General features: G+C 47.4%; 1 protein-coding gene across 1 annotated transcript in view; it reads right to left on the minus strand.

The window, feature by feature from the left end:
* The window catches only part of ASIC2 (acid sensing ion channel subunit 2), an 828,796-nt gene that overhangs the window by 444,707 nt on the left and 360,713 nt on the right, over positions 1-23,376 (minus strand). The window lies entirely within an intron of this gene.

Consider the following 23,376-nt stretch of genomic DNA (forward strand, 5'->3'; position numbering starts at 1 on the left):
TCTACTCCTGACTCCACAGAAAATCCAATCATCATTATGGGGGTTGGGGAAACGGGGGAGTGCTCAGGGACCCAGGCTGATGGATGCTCTGCCAAGCTCAGGTGGCTTCCAATGCTGCCCTGGACTCATCAGCAGAGACTCTGTGAAGAAGAGGATCACAAGGGAGGTTTTTTATGGCCAGACCTGCAAGTGTCCTACATCCCTTTGCCCATGTTCCATTGGCCAGAACTTCATCACATGACCCAACCTAACTCAGGGTGTCTGGGAAATGTAGTCTAGCTGTGTGGCCAGGTGGATGAAGTGGTCTCCACCACAGGCTGGAAGGAAGGCTGGCCCTGCAGGCATAAAGAGATGTCTGAAGGGAATGGGCTGGAGGGGAACAGTGCCCAGAGCTGAACAGGGGGGTGCCCCTACGGGTGCAAACAGCACCCAGGGATATAAACAGTCAGGATTAGAATCCAGATTGGCCTGACTCCAAAACTTTGCTTATTTGTATCATGAGGCTTCCTCCCATAGGAGCTTCCTGGGTTCTGTTGAGAGGGGGAAGGAGAGGAGAGTGGGCACAGGTGGGGAAGTGGTAGGATGGGCATGGACAGCAGGAATGACAAAGTGGGTTTGTAGCCAGACACCGGGGTCTTGTCTAGCCCTTGGGGATCACACTTGCTTTGCCCCCTCTTTGGTGCTCAGTCGGATTTCCTCCGAAGTGTCTTACTGTCCTCTCTGGACGGATCTGGAATCCAGTCTGCTGTCTTATTGGGCCCAACCTCAGCAGCTCAGGTAATGTGCACATCACAGTGTGACCGACAGGTGGGGGAAGGCAGGGTTAGAATAAAATGATGTTACAACAGAATACAGGATCCCTTGCGCAGAGCCTCCTCCCCCCGGGCGCAGAGCGCCTGGGAGTCCTCAGAGAAAAAGATGAGGGGGGAGTTTCAACCCTGGGTGTGTGGCTGGGGCAAGTGCAGGCTTGAAACTCCAGGAGGGTGGACACAGAGCCAGCTGTGAGAGGCAGGAGGAGCCAGAGGGCTGGAGGGAGGCCCACCTAGGACTTACTTGTAACTTTATAAAAAGACCCCGGGACCCCACCCCAAGCCTTTGACGTCTGACTTTTCCAAGAGACTCTAGTGTGAAAAGAATCCCCCTCAAAAACCTGTATATCCTGTGGATGGAAAACGAGAGTCAAGAGGAGAATAATTATTTTTCCAAAGCCAGAGAACTTGTTGGAAGCACTGCCCAGCCTGAACCCTCATCTCATGTCTCTTGGGCAGTGTCTGTTCTAGTCCTACAACTGCTACACACACACACACAGACACACACACACAGACACACACAGAGAGACACACACACAGACACACACACAGACACACACACAGACACACACAGACACACACACAGACACACACACACACAGACACACACACACAGACACACACAGAGAGACACACACACAGACACACACACAGACACACACACAGACACACACACAGACACACACACAGAGACACACACACACACACACACACAGACACACACACAGAGACACACACACACAGAGACACACACACAGACACACACACAGACACACACACACAGAGACACACACACAGACACACACACAGACACACACACACAGAGACACACACACACAGAGACACACACACAGAGACACACACACAGAGACACACACACACACAGAGACACACACACAGACACACACACACACAGACACACACACACACACACACGCCTGGGGGAGCCCAGGTAGATGCAGAAACCTGACACAGACAGTTGGAGGCTGATGTAGCCGTATGTTCCATAATCGGTCCTGCAGCTTGCACAGATCTACGCCATGTTTACCATCTCACATTGGGCAGCTGGTACCTGCTGTGCCCGCAGGTTTGGCAAGAGCCCCCGCTGCCATCCGTACGTGGAGAATCGGGGCCCAGGGGAGAGGACCCGCCTCATCCCTGTCCCTGAGAATGGCAGCTTTCTCGCGGAGTGACCCCTGCACAGGGTCCATTTAGAATCCCTCAGCAACATGCCAAAAGGGTTGGGGGTGGAGATCTGGGGCCTGAATGACATAAAGTCTGAATGACAGAGAAGATCTCAAGACAGCAGTGTTTAACTGCTTTCAAGGCAATCAGGAACAAAATGGACAGACAGGGAGCACAGCAAACCCAATTAGAGGCACTTTGGGCACCACTGTAATGAATAGAAGAGAAAGTCCTGTGTAATTAACATGCTTCTGGCTGCTAAGCTGGTACTGCATGTTTTGGAAACCAATTTGTTTTGTTGTTAACTAAACGTAGTAATTCAGGGGTGGGGGACTATGTATACTATTGCTTTGCATGGGAACAATTAATTAATTTACATATAATAAATAAAGTCGTTACACAGAGCAGATTATCCATCACATCAGCTAAGGAGATTCTAGACCCCCTGCAAACCTAGGACACAGCACGCCCTGGCTCATGCCCCATCCTTGCCAAGAGCAGCCTAGAGATATCCACGCGCTCCCACTCCTGTCTTAGGCACAGTGCCCCTTCCCAGGAAGTTCCTCTCTGCCTCTCCCTCACTGGCAGATCTCTGAACCCACTGACCCCCTCTCCCCTGCTCAGTGGCACAGGCACAGAACGTATTACAATAACACAGCCGAGAGACCATTGATTTTCCTGGTCTCGGTCTCCGCTTTAATCCATATTTTTATTAAATTTTTCTGTGTGCAGGAAGGAACATTTAGGGAAAACCATGAAAGGCTGTCAGGAGCTGTTATTAGTCATCTCAGCTCCGCCAGTGAGCTGTTCTGCGCAGAAGTATCTGCCACTGGGCAGTGGACCCAAGGGCCCTGACTGGAGGCAGAAGCTCATTTGGCTACGAGACGGGGGAATAAAGGGCGGCTCTTCAGATGCCAGGAGGACAATGGGAGCAGCAGTTTCCAATTTATTTCCCTTCTATTGAGCATTTTTCAGAACCCGGCTCCCATATCTGGCCAGCTGGCGCCAATCTTCTCTTAGAATGACTGAGGTTTAGAGCTGGGGGTGAGGGGGTCAGCAAGCATCCAATCCCTCCACACAGCTCTGTCTGGGTCCTTTCAGGAGTGAGGCCAGGGTGGGCGTTGTGATGCAGAGACAAGCCCATCAGTGGGTGTGCAAGTCTCCACTCTCCCCCATGAGTTCAAGGCTAAGCCCTTAAAGATGCCCCTATCCCTGAACCTGGAAATTCTTCTACTGTAATGCTTCACACAGTATTAACATGGTCTGTGCTGCTTCTCCCATTAGCCTGTGAATTCCTTGAAGACAGTCACCTTTTTATTTTCATAGCCCAGTGCCTGGCATATTACTAGGCACTCGGAAAATAACTCTGAATACATGAGGGAGAGAATGAATGAATAAATGAAGAAGCAAATGACTTGAGTTCACCACCCTGCAACTGACAGATCCTGGGGGACTCTCTAGCCGGGAGGAGATATGCCCAGAGAAAGCAAGTTGCTTCCAAAGGGGACACTGCACCTCAGCATAGGGCCTGAAGGTCTGAGGACTTGTTTCTTCCCCACTTATTTATCATTATTATTATTATTATTATTAAAGATTGCTTTCCCTTATATGGGTGTCCCATACTTCATTTATCTAAAGCCCCTTCTGTTAAACCTTTGGGATTTTCCCAGCTTTCCCATCATAAATAAGACTGCAAAAATCAACCTTTTATGGGAAACATTGTGGGCAATTTCTAGCATTGGGAAATGTTCAGCTAATAATATAGTGAACTTCAAAGCTTTTCATGTGCATTGCCAACTTTTCTGTAAAGTTGTGACAACCTGGATTTGTCTCAGCAGTATATGAGGAGCCTTATTTCCTTGCTCTTTCACCAAAGCTGGGTCTTGTTATTTTTAAAAATATACTAGTTTTCTCCCCCCACCCCAGAATGTATGATTCAATAAACTGTTTTTTAATTGATTTTGAGAAAGACAGAGAGAGAGAGGAGGGAGGGAGGGAGAGAGGGAGAGAGAGAGAGAGAGAGAGAGAGAGAGAGAGAGAGAGAGAGAGAGAGAGAGAGAGAGAGACGGACATCGACTTGCCATTCCACTTATTCATGCATTCCTTGGTTGACACTGGTGTGTGGCCTGACTAGGGATCAAACCTGAAACCTTGGCGTATGGGGACGATGCTCTAACAAGTAACTGAGTTACTTGTCAGGGCTCAATAGACTTTTTTAAGAAGAAAAATAATTTCAGGAGAAAAAATAGCAAACTAGACATGGAATGAAGCTAAAACCAGAATACTCGCCTGATAAACCTTTGAAACTGGAAGCTCCTGCTGCTAATTAAGCCTTGGTTCCAATACCACAAAGAACACGGACCTGCTAATTTCACTGAGTTCCCAGGAGCTGTGGCTAAGAGGGAGACAGGGTGAGTGAGACGTTGTACCTACTGATTATAACACATGTACCCTCGCTTCTGAAAATCAACAGAAAGATCCACCTGAGCCTTCATCTGTTAGATTTCCAGGGACTAAGAAAGCCTTTACAATAACAAGGAAACCAAACTGCGAATCCTTTATCCTGGTAAATGAATGGTCCTAGAACGTTGCCACTCCCTGGAGCATAACCTGGGTTGAGTCACGTGGCCCATCCTGCCATCAGGTTCAGAGGGTGAAGGAAGTAGTGGGCTACAGAAAATGCTCTCAAAGATCCCTTCCAGCCCTACCATTCCCCAGCCTGTACTGCCTGAGTTTATGGAAGATTAGTAGTGTACACTGCCACACATTTTAGACCATGGCCCTTGACCCATCCATGCAATTAGAGGCGCTCTTAAAAGGGACAAAATACATTAGCAGGGCTTGGCCCCGGGAGTCTCATCACCACTGCTGTCAGCAAGACTTGCCTCAGCCGGGGAATCCATACTGTGCAGGCATCCGGGCTGCCCCAGTTTCCCGTATCAGCCCTACCTTCTCTGGACCCCAGAGATCCAGTTCCGCTTTCTTCTTCCAAACGAGAAGGGACTTGGGAACGGGAGTGGAGGCTGACTGTAAGAGGCACGGGTCAGCAGCGTCTCCTGGTGTATACGCTGTCCCCACCCAGGGCATCGGAGCCGAATGTGGCAGAGCTTAGTGTTCACAAGCCTGGACTTCGGAGCCGGATCCCCGGGTGTCAAATACTGACTTCCCTTACAAGTGTGACTTGAGCAAGTCACTTTCCTTCCTGTGTCTCGGTTTCCTCATCTGTAAAATGGGGATAACAGCAGTATATTACCTATATCATTGCACATGGGGAGTACATGAGTGAATATTCGTTAGGTGCCTGGAAGAGTGCCCGGCATGTACTGAGCACTGTCTAATGAGTAAATAAAAAACTTTGAGGGAGTTGGTGTGGTCTGGTAGGAAGAGGAAGGGTGCTGACATCCACTCTAGCTCTGCCACTCCTTAGCTGGTCCCTCCCGCAGCAGGTGCCAGAGCTCTCAGCAATGGGCTCCTCCCATAAATCGGACTTTACAACACTGACTTCCCATAGGTCCTGGCCCACAGCAATGCTCAAGCACCATGATTGTTCTATTTATTTAGCAACGTGTTCAGAGAGCCCAAGTAATTAATTTTATTAGTGTCTCTATGAGAAACTGAGGTTCAGGGAACCTAAGAGTCTTGTTCAAAGCTACCTGGCTAGATAGTAATGGTCAGAGCCAAGACAGGAACGCCTGCCATCAGGCTCCAAACCTTCTATTCTGTTGGATGAGGATTCAAATTAAATGAATGGTGCCGACTGGGAGTGGGGAGGAGGAGGCGGGTGTGCGCCAGGTCGGGGAGGGCCACAGAGCTGGGTCACAGGTCAGAAGCATCTCCTCCGGACCTCAGAAGCAGCCCATCACTCCGGGCCCTGTGTCCCCAGCTCAAACAAGACTCGGGGTCAATACCTTCATGTTTCAATCGGCGTACAATGAAATTAGGACTTTGCGTCCCGCGTTTCCATTTGAAAAGGTCAAGGCTACATTAGTGGTTAGATGCCTCCAAAACATCTTCATTTTATCTTAGTTCTTTTCAGGAGCATCAATGTTGAAGGATGTTGGGAGCAGCAGCTGGAAGGTGAAGGGCAGTAAGTTGAAACTGCCAGGGACAGAGAAAGATGGAGAAGAAGGAGCCTAGGGAAGCATGGAAAGTGGGAAGGAAGGGGAAGGCCTGGTGGCTCCACACTTAACTACGTGCCAGGCACCAAGTCAGGTGCTCCTGCAGTCATCTGTTCTCAATTAAAATGTGGGGAAACCCATGCTCAGAGAGGCTGGGAGTGTGTCCCTGGTTACACAGAGAACAAAACCAGTAACTGCCCTTTTAGAGGCAGGATATAGGATAAACTTTCCTTTATTCTTTGCCCAGGGATAACCAGACAGAGCTGGCTAAATATATCAGAAAGGCAACCGTGGTCTGTTCTAAAGTGAGTTTTGTCAGAAACTTCAAGGCCAGAGAGAACCACGGAGAAAAGGGGGAGGGGGAGCGGGGCGGTCTGAGGACAGAACTGCAAGTCAAGGACATCCATAAGTAGTCCTATTGCTAATCTGGAGCTGCTGCTCAGAACTCAAGTTCGACCAGTGACTTCACCTTCCAGGGTTTTGGTGCCCTCGCCTGCAAGATATGAGGTACTTGCCTACCTTATGGGTTGTTGTAAAATTATAAAGAATAAAAATAAAACAAAGGAAAGCGTATGTGACTATGTCATGCTATTTCACTATAAAATAATAATATTAAGGAAAATAATAACAGCAAAAATAATAAGGTTTAAGCACTCACGGTTAAAACCCCTGTATCGAGTCCCAGCTATAAGATGCTGCAGTGGAGAAATCGTCATGCAGAGCGAGTTCTATCACTCGAGAAGGACTACCTTGGTGGCCAGCCCGACTCCCTGAGCTCATTCCAGGAACCCCTAGTGTTCATTGAGCTCGTCGTAGTGTGTGCCAGGTGGAGACTGTGCTAAGTGCTCCCAAGGACCCTGTGATGTACATATCATTGTACCATTACTCCTTCTGCAATTAAAGAAACTCGTACCCCGAAGGGAAGGTCACGCAGCCAGTAGGTAGTGAAGCAGGAATGAAAACTAGTCAACCCAACTGAGAGCCTGGGCTCCTCTCTGCAATTCTACTTTGCCTCTTACCTGGAGCGGGCTCAGGTTTCTGCTCATCCCAATGTCCCCTTCTCCTACTCATCCACCCTTCTATCCCTCGTCCATTTCCCCTTTCGGAGGGCACTGAATTCTTCCCAGCTTCCTCACGAGGTCTCTAGGTGGGAAAGCACATGGATCCCAGTACCAAGTGGCAGGAGACAAAAGAAAGAAACCCATATCTAGGGTTAAGACACAGTTACTGATTTTTACTCTTTTCATTTTAGCTGTGATTCCAGCTAATAACTGAGCTGCTGGAATCACTATTTGTTAATAGTATCATCCCTGCTTTTCTATGCAATCCCTGAACTTCATGGGGCTGGAAGCCTGGAAACTACGCTTCCCAGACTCCCTTGCCAGCAGAGATCAGGAAGAATCTGCCTAGAAGAGGCCCCTTGCCTGGGATGTCTGAGATGGAAGAGGAGGAGATTCAATTCTCCAGCGGCAGCTCTGTGGGCACAGCCTGGTCTTCCACAGACAGGACATGGGGCTTGCAGACATCCTTTTGCAGGCAGAGATCTGTAGTAGCTTCTTTGTAACTTCTACTTTCCCACATTTTCTGAAACACAGCGATCCTCTCCGACCTCTTTCTCCCAGCCAGCAAGGACTGGATAGGCCTCTAGTTCCCTACACTAAATACATTCCTATTTAAACACCTTAAGTGGCTTCAATTTTCCTGACCTGACATTGGCAAATACATCAGCTCATCCCTACAAAACAGTAAGTAGAGATCACCTTGCACTTAGAATTTAAGTTGCTCTGTTTAAATTCCACCTCCGCCGTTGACAATTCATAGGACACCGCAAAAGCCATTTACCTTTCTCATCTATGAAGCAGGACAGACAATATTGGTTCTGCTTATTTCATAAGAGGTTTGTGGTTTTTTTTGAGAGTCAAAGGGGTTGATGGATGCAAAAGCATGTTCTAAACTGTACTGATATTTATACAGGGAGGAAATTAACATTTTTTAAAATCTCCTTTACAGAGTTGCTTTGTGAGAAAATGCATTCTCATGTTGCCTGTGAGAGAGGCCAACAACCTCTTGGTCAGCCCCACGGCTGACTATACGGAAATCACAGCTAGTTACTCACCCCTGGGGAGGGAGGCCACTGCCCTCCCAGACTTTGGATCCCACATGATGGACTGTGATTTCCTACATAGGTGGTTACTCTATTCTCTGTATTTTCAGCCAACTCTGCAACTACCTTAATAGAACCAAGTGTATGTCCCAAAAGCTCACTCCAGGGCGGACTGTTGCAGAGAGCATATTTAATGGGTTATTGTGTCATGGGGACAGAGTTCCAGTTTGGGAAGCTGAAGAAGCTGTGAAGATGGATGGTGGTGATGGCTGTACAACACTGTGAATGTACTTACTATCACTGACCTGTACACTTTAAGATGATTAAATGGTAAATTGTATGTTATGAATATATTCCCACAATAAAAAAAGAAGCTCTGCAGGAAATACCGATGCCACGAATGTTTGAAAAGGTCTGTTAATTATGTTATGCCACATAATGAATGTATTATGTTATACTTTCGTGGATCTTAAGAAGTCTATAACCCTAATACTTCTTCTATTAATGCCTAAAATGTCAATAAGTTTATTATTTTATTTTTTTAAAGAGAGATCAGTTACAATTAGCTGAACAGATAACCTATAAGTGGGGAAAAATGTGTGTGCAGGGTAGGTGAGTAGCCATATACTTGAATGAAAGTACAGATTTGTCAAACTTGTTTGTAACTAGACCTGTAGTTTAAGTTCCATTTAAAGAATACTTTAAATAACAATTGTGAATTGGCTTTAATAATAAGTAATTTTTTTTGGTTAATTCTCACCTTAGGATATTTTTCCCCATTGAATTTTTTTTTTGAGAGAGAGAAAGTGGAAGGGAAGGTGGATGGGAAGAGAGAGAGAGAAAGGGAGAGAGAGAAACATTGATGTGAGAGAGACACATCAATTGGTTGCCTCCCACACACACCCCAACCAGACTGGAGGTCGCAACCAAGGTACACGCCTTTGACCGGGAATCAAACCCGAGACACCTTCAGTGCTCAGGTTAACACCCTAATCATTTAGCCACACTGGCCAGGGTATAAATAATGTTTTATTTGTACTCAATAATAATTCAGCATATGAAGTGCTACTTTTTTAAAGCTCCTAAAAATGATGTCTCAGAAAACTTATATTCTCAATAATACATGACTTCTCCTGTAAAACACAATATTTTAATAGAACAAACTGTGAAAGTATAACCCCTGATGTTGCAGTTGCGTTGATTGCAATAAATAAGAATTCAGGGATAAGGCTGGGGAGAGAACACCACGTGAAATTCACCCAGTGATTCATTCCTAGGTGAGTGATTGCGCTGAGAAATGGAAGCAAGCAATAAACAAAAGGCCACAGATGCCATCAGCATGATTACATTTATAAAAACAGGAGCTTAAAAATACAGTCAATCATTAGGATGCTTTGTAATGAGAGAGAAAGTGCTTAACATTGCCTGTAGCTCAGAGTTTCTTTAATTATGTCTTAGCGGGTCCTTAAAACAGGTGACAGACTTAAAGCAGAGCTGCCTATTACTCTTTTAAAAAAGACAAGCATTCCAAATTTGATGACCTTTTCGGTAATGACAATGGCAGTCAGGAGTCTCTTACCCAGCAAATATTTCCTGAAAAAAACACAACTAATGCACACTTAATCTGCTCCTTCATGATAGAGGTGACATTTTAACGACACGCAAGAGAGCCATCGAGTCTCCAAAAAAAAAGTCACGCTTTGGAAAGAGCATTTGGCAAAATGGATGTTTGGAAATGCTGCCATTGTTATGTGATTTTATTGCCCAAAAATGATGTGTTTCTCCTATAAAAGTGTGTATATCTGTACAGCCAAAAAACATGGAAAGAGAATGTTCTTTGGATCTGCTTTAAAATCCCCCAGAAGAAAAATTTCAGTGAAATTTCGTAAAACGTAATACCTTTAATTTAGTTTGCCAGAGAAACGAAACAACTTGCGGGAGACTGCAAAGCGCCTGAGTAGGGCTGGAGCCCAGCAGAGGAGAATGGAAAGACCGCCGCCTGCATTCTCCACACTAAACCTCTCTCAGTGTAGCCAAAGTCACCATCCGCTCAGGAGGCCGCCAGTGAACAGAGCCGATGGCCACGTTCCCCCAGGTCTCCCTTCATTTTGTCGTTGTTTATAGATGGAGGCAATTGTGGTGAACTCCTGTATCACGTCGAAATCTGTCCAGAAGGTCTATTTGTCTGCATTAACCATCGTGGCTTGGTATTGCTTTGTGCAGTGTTTTTGGAAGCTGATAAAGTCTCAAATGGAATCTAGCGACAGCCTGTGGGAAATGACATCATCCTTATTTCAGGGCTTTCCCCTAAAATTAGCAACTCTGCTATTTTTCTGTAGAGAGATTGATTTGAATAAGTCTCAGAAAATAATGCAGATAACATTTTAAGGCGATAGATGCATCTGAAGCCTTCTTGTTTCTTATGAAGTGGGTAAGATGATTTTTTTAAAAAGTGTGTTTTTATTTTTAGAGGGCAGAGAAAGGAGAGGGATAGAGAGATAGAAACACTGATGAGAGAGGAACATCACTGACTGGCTGCCTCCTGCATGCCCTCCCCTGGGGATCGAGCCTGCAACCCAGGCATGGGCCTTGACCTCCCACTTCACGGGTTGATGCTCAACCGCTGAGCGACAGGGGATCTGGATAAGATGATTTTTAATGGACAACATCTGTTTGGGTGGAGTTAGAAAGTAAGACTTAGTATAATTGCCCCTTCAATTGATTCTCACCTTCCATCCATCCTGTGAGTCAAATCCATGCCCATTCCAGGCGCTCCAAGACCTGGCATGCCTGGCATCCCCAGCCTCTGACCCCACCCCCTTCCACCATCACTCATGGACCGCGGTCAGTCCTCCTTTACTGGGAGCGCACACACGGATCCTGCCTCAGGGTCTTTCTCCTTGCTGTTGCCTCCTCCAGGAAGGCACCTTCCTCAGATCTTCCCAAGGCTAGACCTTCTCATTCAGGGCGGGGCCAAAATGCCACCCCCCTCAGAGCCCTTCCTTGGCTCCTCTCCCTAGTGCAGCATCACCCCAGCCATTCCTCAGTACAGGCACACCGCATTTTATTGCACTCCGCTTTATTGCTGTTGCGTGGTTGTTGTTTTTACAAATTGAACGCAAGACCCTCTACCAGCAAAAAGAGACGGCTCGCTTGATTGTAATACTGTCTTCACTGTGGTGGTCTGGAACCAAACCTGCAGTATCGCTGAGACATGCCTTGCATTGTCTTGTTTTACATTCTTTGGGTCTTAGCTTGATCATGTGTTTGTTTACTAGCTGTAGTAGGAATGTAAGCAATATAACAAGGTAAGTGCTAGGAGAGCATGGGCTTCCTCTATTTGGTTTGCTGCTGTATCCCCACAACAGCGCCTGGCCCATAGTAGCTGGTCAGTAAATATCTGTTAGATAAGTAAATGCGTGGAATGCTGCAGATGTCTATGGCAGATTCCTCTTCCCCAAACAGACGCAGCGTCGGAGGAACAGGAGGTGTGGGAGGTCCATTGCTTGTTGAAAGCTCAGTATGTGCTGGGCCCTGTCATAGGCATGTGATCCTCTCTATGACCCTTCCGGGTCGGTGGGGTTGGCTCCCTTGTCCAGCCGAGGAAGAGATGCTTAGCAGGCTCACCCAGCAGACACCTGGCAAAGCTGAGCGGTGGGGTCAGTGAGTCAGACACAGGACCCACGTTCCTCTGCTGCTGTCCTCTGAAGAGCACAGAAATGCAGGCCTTGAAGGCGCCATCACCGGTCTGCTAGGGTTCAAACTCCCTCTAATCATCTGTTACTAATTAGATTTCTTTGAAATCTTCTAGATTTATCTTCTAAATCTTCCACTAAAAATCTACTCATTAGCTGTGTGACTGTAAACAAGTAATCTAGCCTGTTAAATCCGGATGCTAGTGGTGCTGACCGCAGGGGTGCTGTGAGCGTTAAATGAGATAATGATCTCATGTTAAGAACCTAGAACAGCCCTAGCGGGGTGGATAGAGCGTCATCCTGCAGACCAAATGGTCCTGCATTCGATTCTGGCCAAGGGCACGTACCTTGGTTGCAGGCTCTTCCTCACCCTGGGCCCTGGTCAAGGCGCGTGCAGGAGGCAACTAATCTATGTGTTTCTCTCTGTCTTTCCCTCTCTTCCACTCTCCCTAAAAGATCAATGGCAAAATATACTCAGGTGAGGATTAACAAAAAAAAATTTTTTTTTAAAGAACCTAGAACAGAGCTTGGACCAGCATGTGTCTCAGTGAACACTGGCTGTTGGTATTCTGATCACTGTAATCACTGATACATCTTATTGTTTCGGAAGCATTTTTCTCCCTTCCTTCTTTCTTTTTTTATAATTTTTTTATTTTTATTTTTTTTATTACTTAAAGTATTACACAGCGTATTACATATGTCTCCTTCCCCCCCCCCCCCCCCGCCCTTGACAATCCCCTGGCCTCCCCTACCCCCCAGTGTCTTATGTCCATTGGTTATGCTTATATGCATGCATATAAGTCCTTCGGTTGATATCTCTCCCCCCCTTCCTTCTTTCAATAAATACTACTGTGGCTCCTACTAGGTGCCTGGCATCATGTTAGGTGTCTGAAATTAAAAAAAAAAGATAGAAGGCAATTTTCACTGAAGGTGATGTGTGCAAAGCACCATGGGAGCATGGAGGAGGGTATCTCTCCCTTGCTGAAGGGATTACTGAAAGGCCCTGTGGAGCAGCTGACATTTGAGGTAAGCCTTGAAGGATGAAGTGGAATTCTTCCAAATGGAGAAGTGGGGCGAAGGAAAGCATAATGAAACTTCCGTCAGGACTGGGCCTTAGGACTGAGTCAAGATTTCCCACGGAATAAACAAACTAATTGCAGGTAAGAAAAAGAAGCAAAGAGAGAGGGGAAGAGAAGGAGACATAAGCAGTTTGAAAATCGAGTGCAAACTGTGGCTGAATTCAACCTTTCTGCCATGTACTAGATGCAGTTTTAGAGCGGCAATGTTTCTCAGGAGAAAGAACATGGGTTTTGCTGTCAAACAGTCTGGATTCAAAATAACGAGTAAACTGTGTGACTTTGGGCAAGTGCCTGTACCTCTCTGATGTTTTAAGTCCCTTCCTTGTTTAAAACAACAACAAAAAGGCAGGGTGGTACAATTCTTTCTTAAGAATTACATAAAATAGCATCTGTAAAAACAGTTAGTACAAGGTTTGGCAAATAGCAGATGTTCAGAAAATGTTTGCTTCCTCCCTTCCTTCCAAAATGTGGCTCCTCACACATGGACCGTACTGTCGGCACAAACTGAAAATTGTCAAAGTCTGCCGTTGTTTTCACATTAACAACCCCACAGAGAACACATCCCCTTGAACTCGGTTATCAGCTTCAACGAGAGGCAGGCTTTTCCTTCCGGAAACTGAAAGCCAAGAAAAGTTGGGGCCCTTCACATCGGTAGTGATCGCTGGCATTAGGCATTTAGACATTTATTCAGCGCCTACCAAGTAGCGGATTCTTTGGTGAGCGCCTGGTTTCTTTATTCGCTGATTCCTCACAACAAGCTTAAGGACAGGAATGCTCCCCATTTTGCAGATAAAGGCGATCTAAGCTTGGAGAAATAACCTGCTCAGGGCTATGCTTCTGGCAAAGAATGAGCCCAGGGCTGGCTCCCAGAATAGGGTGACTCCAACCCTATGTACCGATCCAGGATGCCTCTTGTAATATGTTAGGGTGGGAAAGAAATATGTCCAACCAAGGGTGCACAGCTGTGAAGAACCTAGGAGGTCCAACTAGAACTGTCCGTGGTCCTTATATTTTTCTTAATTGAGCACTAGCAATGTTTTCATCCATTTCTCCCAATCTCCTTTTGTCTCTCAGTGTTTCTCTCTTGCTTCTCTATAGATAGGCATATATATATTTTTTCCTTAAGTATATCTCTCCCTCTTTTTCTATACTCCAGGTGGATAAACTGAGGCTCATCATTTTAAAGGGATTTTCCAAAGTTTACAGTGTGCTCTGGGGGCTGCATGCCCCCTCACCTTCCCGTCCGCTGCCCTCCTCTGCCTTCTCCCTCCCGAGTCAGACATGCACCTCCTGCTTTCCTGCCTGCCAGTCTGACACATTCTTCAGGCCCAGAACCACTTAGAAATGATTATTTTAAACTCTTTTCTCTGTGGTCTTTACTCTCCACATCCCGCACCACGCGGTGGCTATTTTTACTTGCCCGAACTCCTGGCAGGTCTCTTTGGAAAGTCGTCGTGACATTTCCTAAGGCCTGGCCTGGCATTCATCTAAAACATTTTTTTCACAAACATCCAGCTCTGGAGAAATGTCAACCTTTATGGTGCATCCACAGGGAGGTGTCAGCAGAGGAAAAGGTCCACTTAAGAAGCTCCTGGCTTGACAAGGAGTGGGTCTGGAGGTAGATGCAGCCAAAAGTAGCAAAGCACACTGGGACATGCTGGGAAGGGAGAGTGGGGGATACCCATGTCTGTGGTGAAGTCCCATGGTGAGGGTAGAATCTGGTAAGATGACAGATACACTCACTGATTAGAAGTAGGTGGGTGTTAAGGAAAAGCAGGGATGGTATCTGGGTCAGTGAAGTCCAGCAGGTCTTAAACTTCACCATCACGTGTTTTCTCCCTACGTCTATCTGAAGCCTCTCTTCCATCGGGTGTCGGTAGGAATTCTGGGGCAAGCATTCGTAGTACCTTTCATGTGGGAGATGGAGAAGAAGTATTGGAAAAGGAGCTTCAGGTCTGAGTCCCAGTTTTTCTACTAAGTTATTATTTGGTCATTAGTAGCTCACATCATCTCTCTTGGCCTCTGATTTTTAATCTGTAGAATGGAGTAGGGCACTGGATGACCCCATCTAGACTTAAATTCTTTTAGTCAAAGACCAAACCATGAAGATGGTTGCTTATCATAGTGCCAAGCATTTTGGATTTAAGTAATCAAAGGGAAGTCATTTTCATCTCTCAACTAATCCACTCATTCATCTGCTCATCCATCTACCCATTCATCCATCCATTGACCCATCTATCCACTCATCATCTATCTGTCTGTTTATTGATCTGGCCATCTATTCATCCATTCATTTACCTTCACTTGGAACATTCTATATGCCAAGAACTTAGGCACTATGAAATGGACATAACTCAAGTCCTACCTTCATAGAATATGTTGTGAGAAGGTGTGGTAGCTAGCCTCCAACATGACTCCCAATGAGCTCTACACTCTGCTATTCACACCTTTGCTTAGACTTTAGACCCTTCCCACACTGCACCTCGGCCAGTCTTTGTAACAAGTAGAATACAACAAAGTTATATACCACAACTTGTGCACTTGGTGCTTCAGGCCCAGGATGCTCCGCACCAGTCCAGCCTCATTTCTGGACCTCCCTCCCCCAACAGCACATACACAGACGTACCCCAGGCTCCAGCAACCTGAATGAGACTGTTCTCCCACACATGCCCCTGGGCCTTTGAACAGGCTATGCTCCCCTCCTGGAGCGTCCTCCCTCGCCAGTCCCTGGAATGAGCCTCCTCAACCGCAGGGGATCAGCTAAAGATTCCCTGATTCCCTCATGGAGACACAGGTATGCCTTCCCAGGAGCTACATTTCAGTGGCTACAAACCTCCATCATTGAAGCCTGTGCTATGGATGTCCCTTGAAATTCCACCTCCAAAAGGATGCTGTGGAGACAGGGTTGAGGGAGCTCTATCTACTGCTCTGTCTTAATTGCCCAGCACAAGAAGCCACTAAAGAAATGCTTTTCAAATGAACGTATGGCTTACAGGGCACAGGGGGAGGCCTGTGGTTTGGCTGAAGAACGCAACTCCAACTCCCTTCTGCTGCTGTATCTTCTGATGAAATGTTTCATCTTCCCAACAGGAAAAATGAATGGGCCTGGGGTGGTGGTAAGTGGGCAGATGGGTGTGTCAGGTGCAATGCACTCTGGGTAAGTCCCCTCAACCCTGGAAGGCAAGACTCTGGTCAGTGCCTCCTGATTCCTGTGAAGTTCAATGCTTTTTGACAGACACAGGCCAATTAGCTGCCTGCTGCCAGCAGCTGGTTTGCTCTACATGGTTTGTCTTTTTCATTTGAAAACCTAATATTTTTCATGGATTTGGTTTGGTTGCACTGGGGAGATGAGATAAGCCGTTCAGTCTTCGCGGCTGAGTCGGCTCTAATGGCCCTTGTCTGGCTCATGCTCAGCATCCAGTGAGCTCTCAGTCTGAGCAGAGGCCTCCCGGGCTATGGGGCTCAGACAACACTGATTGGGCAACAGAAGGACGTCAACCATTAACCTCCTGCACCAGCCCCCACCACCGCGTTTGATGAGGGTGGCCCTAGATGCCTGAGGTCTGCCCAGCTCCTGTGTGCCCCTAACTCAGCCCTCATTCCCCCAAACGCCCTCTGATTGCTGCTGGAGTGGGTCCCCATCTGTTGGCCTCTGTTCCATTCACATTGGCATCCCTGAGCGTGAGCTCACAATGATCATAACCACTTTGTCAATGTTGAAGCCTGAGTCCAGGCCTGGTTCAGTGTTATACTTATTATACTTAATCCCTGTAATGGTCCTCTGAGGTTGATAGAATTATCACCTCCTTTTAATAGAAGGAAAAACTTGAATCAAAAGAGATTAAGAAATTTATCAACACCAACCTTCCCTTCTAGCAAAAGGCTGGTTTGAATTCAAGGTGGTACCTCACACACACACACACACACACAGTGTACAATCTGGGCACATGAAGCAGGCCTTCTCCCCACCCTTGCAGCTGCAGCCTCCATCCCTCCCAGAAGTCACAGCTGCCTTGGCCCAACCCTCCTTATGATCCTGTCCACTGGACCGGGCCCTGTGCTGCCAACATCCATCCAAACTGCATTTGTATCTGCTATTCCGTTAGACCAGTACACTGGCCCTCCTGGCCCACATCCTCAAAACTAGCTTCTACAGCTGAAGAGTAAGCCCAACCCTCATCCTGCCTTCCTCCCTGCTCTCTGGCAGCTTTTCTTTCTTTTTTTCCCCTTTAATCCTCACTTGAGGATTTTTTCCCCTATTGATTCTTAGAGAGAGTGGAAGGGAGGGAGGGGAGAGAGAGAGAAAAAAACATCGATGTGAGAGAGACACTAATCGGTTGTCTCCTGCACAGGCCCCAACCCGGGCTGGGATCAGGCCTGCCACCTAGGTGCATGCCCTTGACTGTGAATCTTATCCAGACCCATCAAGGCCGACGCTCTAACCACGGAAGCAAACCAGCCAGGGCCCGGTCAGCCTTCCTTACATTCTTAGTTTGATTGAATGCCTGGAGTCTCCCTGGACCCATATTAGAGAAGAATGATTTGGCTTTAACTGAAGGCACTTGGGCATTTCTGACTGGGAGATTCCACTCCAGTGCAGGGTTTTCCGTCAATTCCAAGGTACAGCTCTCTGAATTGGAGGCATCTGATAGGAATCGGAAGGCTACTCTGCTTTTATAAAACGTCTCTAAAAAAGTCGATGGGTTAGGAAGCTAATGCAGATCAAGTGACAATTTTGGGATTGTACTAATACCAGCATTGCCTATAGAACGAGGGAGGAGATGATGCTACGAGTTATAATAATGATGATGATGATAAAAAGTCACCATAACCCATGTTTACTGAGGAAACGTGGTCGGGCAGCTCGGAGGTGCAACAGATAACTATAAAACCAAGCACGGATGTGGAAGGTCTACCCTCCCTGAAAGGGTGAGACCAGGCATTACATTCTTGTCTGCTGATACCTATCTGTTAAATGAATGAGTGAGCAGGTGTGGAGGAAGTGTAACTCCCAGACTGCAGTGCCGTTGGAGATGAGTCCAGGGCGGGTAGAGGGCAGGTGGGAGGTGGCCCAGTTCCTGTGAATGGGAATGGATGGCACTGCCTCATGATGGCAGGAGAGGGGAGCCGGGGGCCAAGACAGTCAGCACACAGGCGAAGTGAGGCCAACTTCTGGATCAAGAAATAATTACAGGAGGATCAGACATCTGCACTTGGACACCTGGCCATCTTTTGTGGCTGGTGTTTTCTATAATTATTTCCTTGGTGCCTTTGTTCAGCCTTTAGCATGTAGGGTTCTCAGGGGTTTGGGAGGGAGGGAAGAGTTGTTTTGGAATTCAGCCTGTCTCTGTTGTTCTGAGGAGAAACAGGGAAAGGAACTGAATGGGAAAGTAAGTGGAGAGAACGCCTGCGAGCGATGGCCGCACAGCGCTGGAGCAAGACCTGCCCAGGTGTGATGCCAGCTGGAGACTCTTCTGTGTCTGTTTCCTCATTAGTAAGTGGGGATAAGAACAGTGCCCACGGCAAAGAAGCCAGAGTGGGTCTCAGCACAGAACCGCCCTGCCTTCCCCACTGCTGGGCCTCCCATGCCCTCACAGCTCTAATCACCTGAATGGGCTGCCCACAAGTCCAGTGTCCTGGGACGGTCTCCTGCGGCCTGTCCTCCAGGCTTCAGATTGATTGGCTCTGTCTGGCAGGTCACGCCCTCCCGACTGGGGCTGACCAGTTTTTGATCCCTTCCCCTCCTGGCCTGCTGTCAGCTGCCATGAGCATGGCCATATCTAGCCCCATGCTTTGCCACGGCCTTCACCTAAGTTATTAATATTAATGGCCTTTTTAAGAATGACCACACGTTCATTCAAGACGCGCTTCCTACATTCCTGCCACGTGCCAGCCTATGGTGCCTGATGCTGGATATTCGGAGCGAGGACGCTTCACCATCCTTGTGCCATCGGGGCTCTGGTTCAGTGGAGGAGGCAGACAGGCAATCGACAGGCAAACAAGGGAACAGACAAACGCACCTGGATGGAGAATTATGGGGAATTTCATACATTCCCAAGCCACAATTCCTTCACATTAGCAATGTTGCAAGCATGCGGTAAGCAGTGAGAGAAGGAAGACCACAGAAGGGGTGGGTTGACCTCTCTACCACTGTTGTATTTGTAGGGCAGTGCTAATAGTAATATCATAGCTAAGATTCAGTGAGCACTTGCTACATCTCTGACATTGTGCTAACTGCTTTAAAGAACTCCTTTTTAAAAATATATGTTTTTATTGATTTTAGAGAGGAAGGAAGGGAGATGGAGAGAGAAACATGGATGAGAGACCAGCTGACTCCTGCATGCCCCCTACTGGGGACTGAGCCACCAACCTGTGCAGGTGCCCTGACCTGAATTGAACCAGTAACCTCTCTGTGCATGGGACTGGGACTATGTTCAACCAACTCTTTAAAAAAAAGGTTTCATTGACCACTCTAATCATTCTTAGCCTCATTTGCAGAAACTGGAGTGTAGGTTAGAGCAACTCACTTGACCATTGTCTCCCAGCTGGGAGGCGGAGGAGCTGGGACTCTAACCAGGTCACTCTTCTCTCCGGCTGGCAGGTCTATTTTCCTTAGAACTACTGTCTGTATTAGGGGACGGGAGCGCATCCTAGCGGCACTGGTAAAGCCTGAAGTGGAGGCAGCATTCAATCTTCTGCTATGCAGGTGAGTTGTTGGATATTTTTAAACCCTCGTGGATAGGCTGAGAATCCTTAAGGAAGACAATTTAATAGAGTGATGAGGAGGAAGTGAAATTATTTTTAGCATCTTTCTGGACGGAGAAGGCACCCGAGGTAGAGAACCAGAAACTGCCCTGCATATTCAGTGGGGAGCGAGGACTGAGTGCCGGGCACCGGAGGCTCCTGATCCTCCAGCCCTCACTTCCTGGCAGGGCCTCATTAGAACACACCCTCCTCCCCACCCTCTCACTGAGAGCCACACAAGGGCATTCACAAGGGCGTCCAATGCAGCCTCGCAACCTAGAAAACCAGAGATGCTGGGTGAACTGACTGAGCCCACCCACACAAACAGTAGTATGGAGCCCATTCAATGACTTACGCAGTCTTATTTCAATCGGCAGGAGCTGGCGTTCACAAAATGTCATTTAGAGAAGCAAGCAAGTTGCAGAACCCACTTGGTTTGTATAAAAAGTGATAATGATATGTCTACGTGTGAATGTATGCAGGTACATTGTGTGCATATGGGCATGGCTCAATCATGCTAATAATGCAAAGGAAACATGTGGAGGGAAAGATGACAAAATGCTAACAGGAGCGTGGGAGAATTTCAGGTTGTACGTAAGTTGCACATTCCCTGAAATGCTATAATGTTCGTAAGGATAGCCTTGATTTGAAAAAGAAATGACCACTACAAAGAAACGGAATGCTCATGCCTACTCTTGCTCATCCACCCCCGCCCTGCCCCGAGCCAGCAGGAGGAGCCTCCAGGGGGAGGAGGGCTGCCTCCATCCCTCTCATGAACCCACCAGGTGTCAGGCCATCTGGCTCCGGTCCTCAATATTAGGCCACCTCCGTGTCCTAGAAAGCTAACAGAACCCGCCCTGGCTGGCTCATGGCAACCTTGGGAAGATGCCCACCCCTCCTTCCTCCATCCCCACATGGCTGGGCTGCCCTGGTTTCTCTCTCAGAGCCCAGGTTTGTGGGAATGTCTTTCTGGGCTACTTTCTGCAGCTGAGAGGACGTTAACTGATGATTTCTCACTGACTCACTTTTCTCTTTTCTAGGGAACAAACAGGTCTTAGGGTCTGTGCCCAGACACACACACACACAACCCGATATACACTTACACAGGCCCACACCCGTGCACTATGTGACTGAGACAAATAATTTACTCAAATCCCATGCTCACAAAGCTACAGACACATAGCAATAATGCAGGGTGCATGCATGCACACGCACACACACACACACACACACACACACACACACCCCACACCCCACACCTGTCCAATTCTCTCCAGCTTTGCAAGAGAGAAGACACAGGTGCAGCCCCAGTCCCTCCAGCAGGCTGACCACAGCTCTTTCTGAACTTGCAAACCTGCTTTCTCCCCTCCTCCTCATCCACCTCTTCCTTCCTTTCCTTTTCATCTTTTTCCTCTTTCCCTCTCCCCCTCTTCCTCTCCTCCTCCTCTTCGTCCTCCCTTTCACCTCCCCCCTCCTGTTCTGCTCTCTTTTTAAAGCTCCCTTTTCTTCTTCGTACTAGAGGCTAAATGGTGCACAAACAGAAGTAGGGGCTGGACCACCGATTAAAAGCTGCCCGGGCAGCAAGGAACAGGCTTTCCCTGGATTATTTTTTCTACCCTCAGTCTATCTGTCTGTTCCCCACTGACCCTCCCAAAGCGACCAGCTGGCACCCCATGTGCCCTTTCTCTGCAAGCAGCTCAGGGCCTACGTGTCCATCCCCCAGCTCTGCCCATTCTTTTCTTTCTCAGTTGGCTTCCTCTAGCCCCTGCAGCTGCCTCTGCGGCTCCTCCACCCCACCTCACTTCCACATACGAAGGGTGGGTTTGGAGAGAGGAGAAGAGAGCTGGGAAGATCTTTAGGCTCAGGAAGGGACTCGTATCGAAGACATTTTTGCTGGAGTCGATGGGGAAAGTATTTTTTCACAGATCTTTGTCCACAGATTCCAGTGGAAGAGGTTTGGGCTGGTAAGTGATCTTGTCACATCCCACACTAGTGGCCATTAAGAGCCTTTGTCAGCATCACTAAGAAGCTTTGATTGATGAGTGCTGTCTGCCAAGGAGCCAAGGATGCTGGGTGGAGGAGAAGAGCTACACATGCACACTATTTGCTGACACACATGCCTCACTTGCATGCACATATCCTATTTATTTCCTTTACTTTTAAAAATAAATGTTTTTATTGATTTCAGAGAGGAAGGGAGAGGAAGGGAGATAGAAACATCAATGATGAGAGAGAATCATAGATCAGCTGCCTCCTGCGCGCCTGCTACTGGGGATCGAGCCTGACACCCAGACATGTGCCCTGACAGGGAATCAAATCGTGACCTCCTGGTTCAGAGGTCGATGATCAACCACTGAGCTACACCAGCCGAGCAACAAATCCACATTTATTCAGTGTTTATTGAGACATGTGGTGCTGAACACAGTGTTGGGACGTAGCGCCTGTGCTCTAAGCCTGGTTGAATAGGGAGATGGGTGTAGCAGATCATGCCCATGTCCCACCCTCATAGAACCACTGGGACTGCCTAAGGCAGTGATGGCGAACCTTTTGAGCTCGGCGTGTTAGCATTTTGAAAAACCCTAACTTAACTCTGATGCCGTGTCACATATAGAAATTTTTTGATATTTGCAACCATAGTAAAACAAAGACTTATATTTTTGATATTTATTTTATTTTGATATATTTTATATTTTGATATTTATTTTGACATTTATTTTATATATTTAAATGCCATTTAACAAAGAAAAATCAACCAAAAATATGAGTTCACGTGTCATCTCTGACACGCATGTCATAGGTTCACCATCACTGGCCTAAGGGCTGCTCCTGCCCCCAACCAGCTGCAGAAGCACATTTCATCCAAAGCCAAAAGTACCAGGGGTCAGCAGCCCAGGCACCGCCCTCAGCTAGGGATGGGTGGGCGGTTAATGGGTACCTTCCAGCTTCCCAGTTACAAAAACTCTGAGGCCCCCAGCAAGACTGAGCTCCAGCTGTCCCAGGGGTTAACAAGCATGACCATGACCCTTTCCTGCTCACTTCCCTTCTCCAAGCTAACAGGATGAAAGAGGGGTCACCAGAGTCTGTGAGTGGTAGTGGTTTAGAAAAGGGGCGTGAGGACTCTACAAATTAACTGAAGTCAAACAAAGTTAAGTCAGGGGCCTGTTCCATGCTGCCTGACACTGAACTCGTCTGACCAGAGATGCAAGCAGACCACGATGGGCCTCCAGAACAAAGAGGCCCATCAACAGACACTCTCTGTACCTTATCATTTTGCCCAGAAGGTCATCTGATTAATTAGCATATTACACTTTTAATATTATAGATGGATAAATGATCTATAATATTAAAAGTGTAATATGCTAATTAATCAGATGACCTTCTGGGCAAAGCCGGGGCTGCAAGGGAAGCCTTTGCCAGCAGCGGGGGGAAGGAAGGCCTACTCTTGCATGGATTTCATGCATCGGGCCTCTAGTACCATATAAGGAAAGCAGACCACAAAATATGCCTTGTAAAGGTTAAAGCTCATCCCAACGTTTTCCCCCACTCTCCCTTTCCCCAAACCAGCCATTTCCCATAGAAACTATGAACTGTCTAGAGACGGCTGGGCTCTCTTCCTTCTCTTGAGAGGAGAGTCGGCCACTC

The sequence above is a fragment of the Myotis myotis genome, unplaced genomic scaffold (genome assembly GCF_014108235.1).
Source record: "Myotis myotis isolate mMyoMyo1 unplaced genomic scaffold, mMyoMyo1.p scaffold_m19_p_17, whole genome shotgun sequence".
Lineage (NCBI taxonomy): Eukaryota > Metazoa > Chordata > Mammalia > Chiroptera > Vespertilionidae > Myotis > Myotis myotis.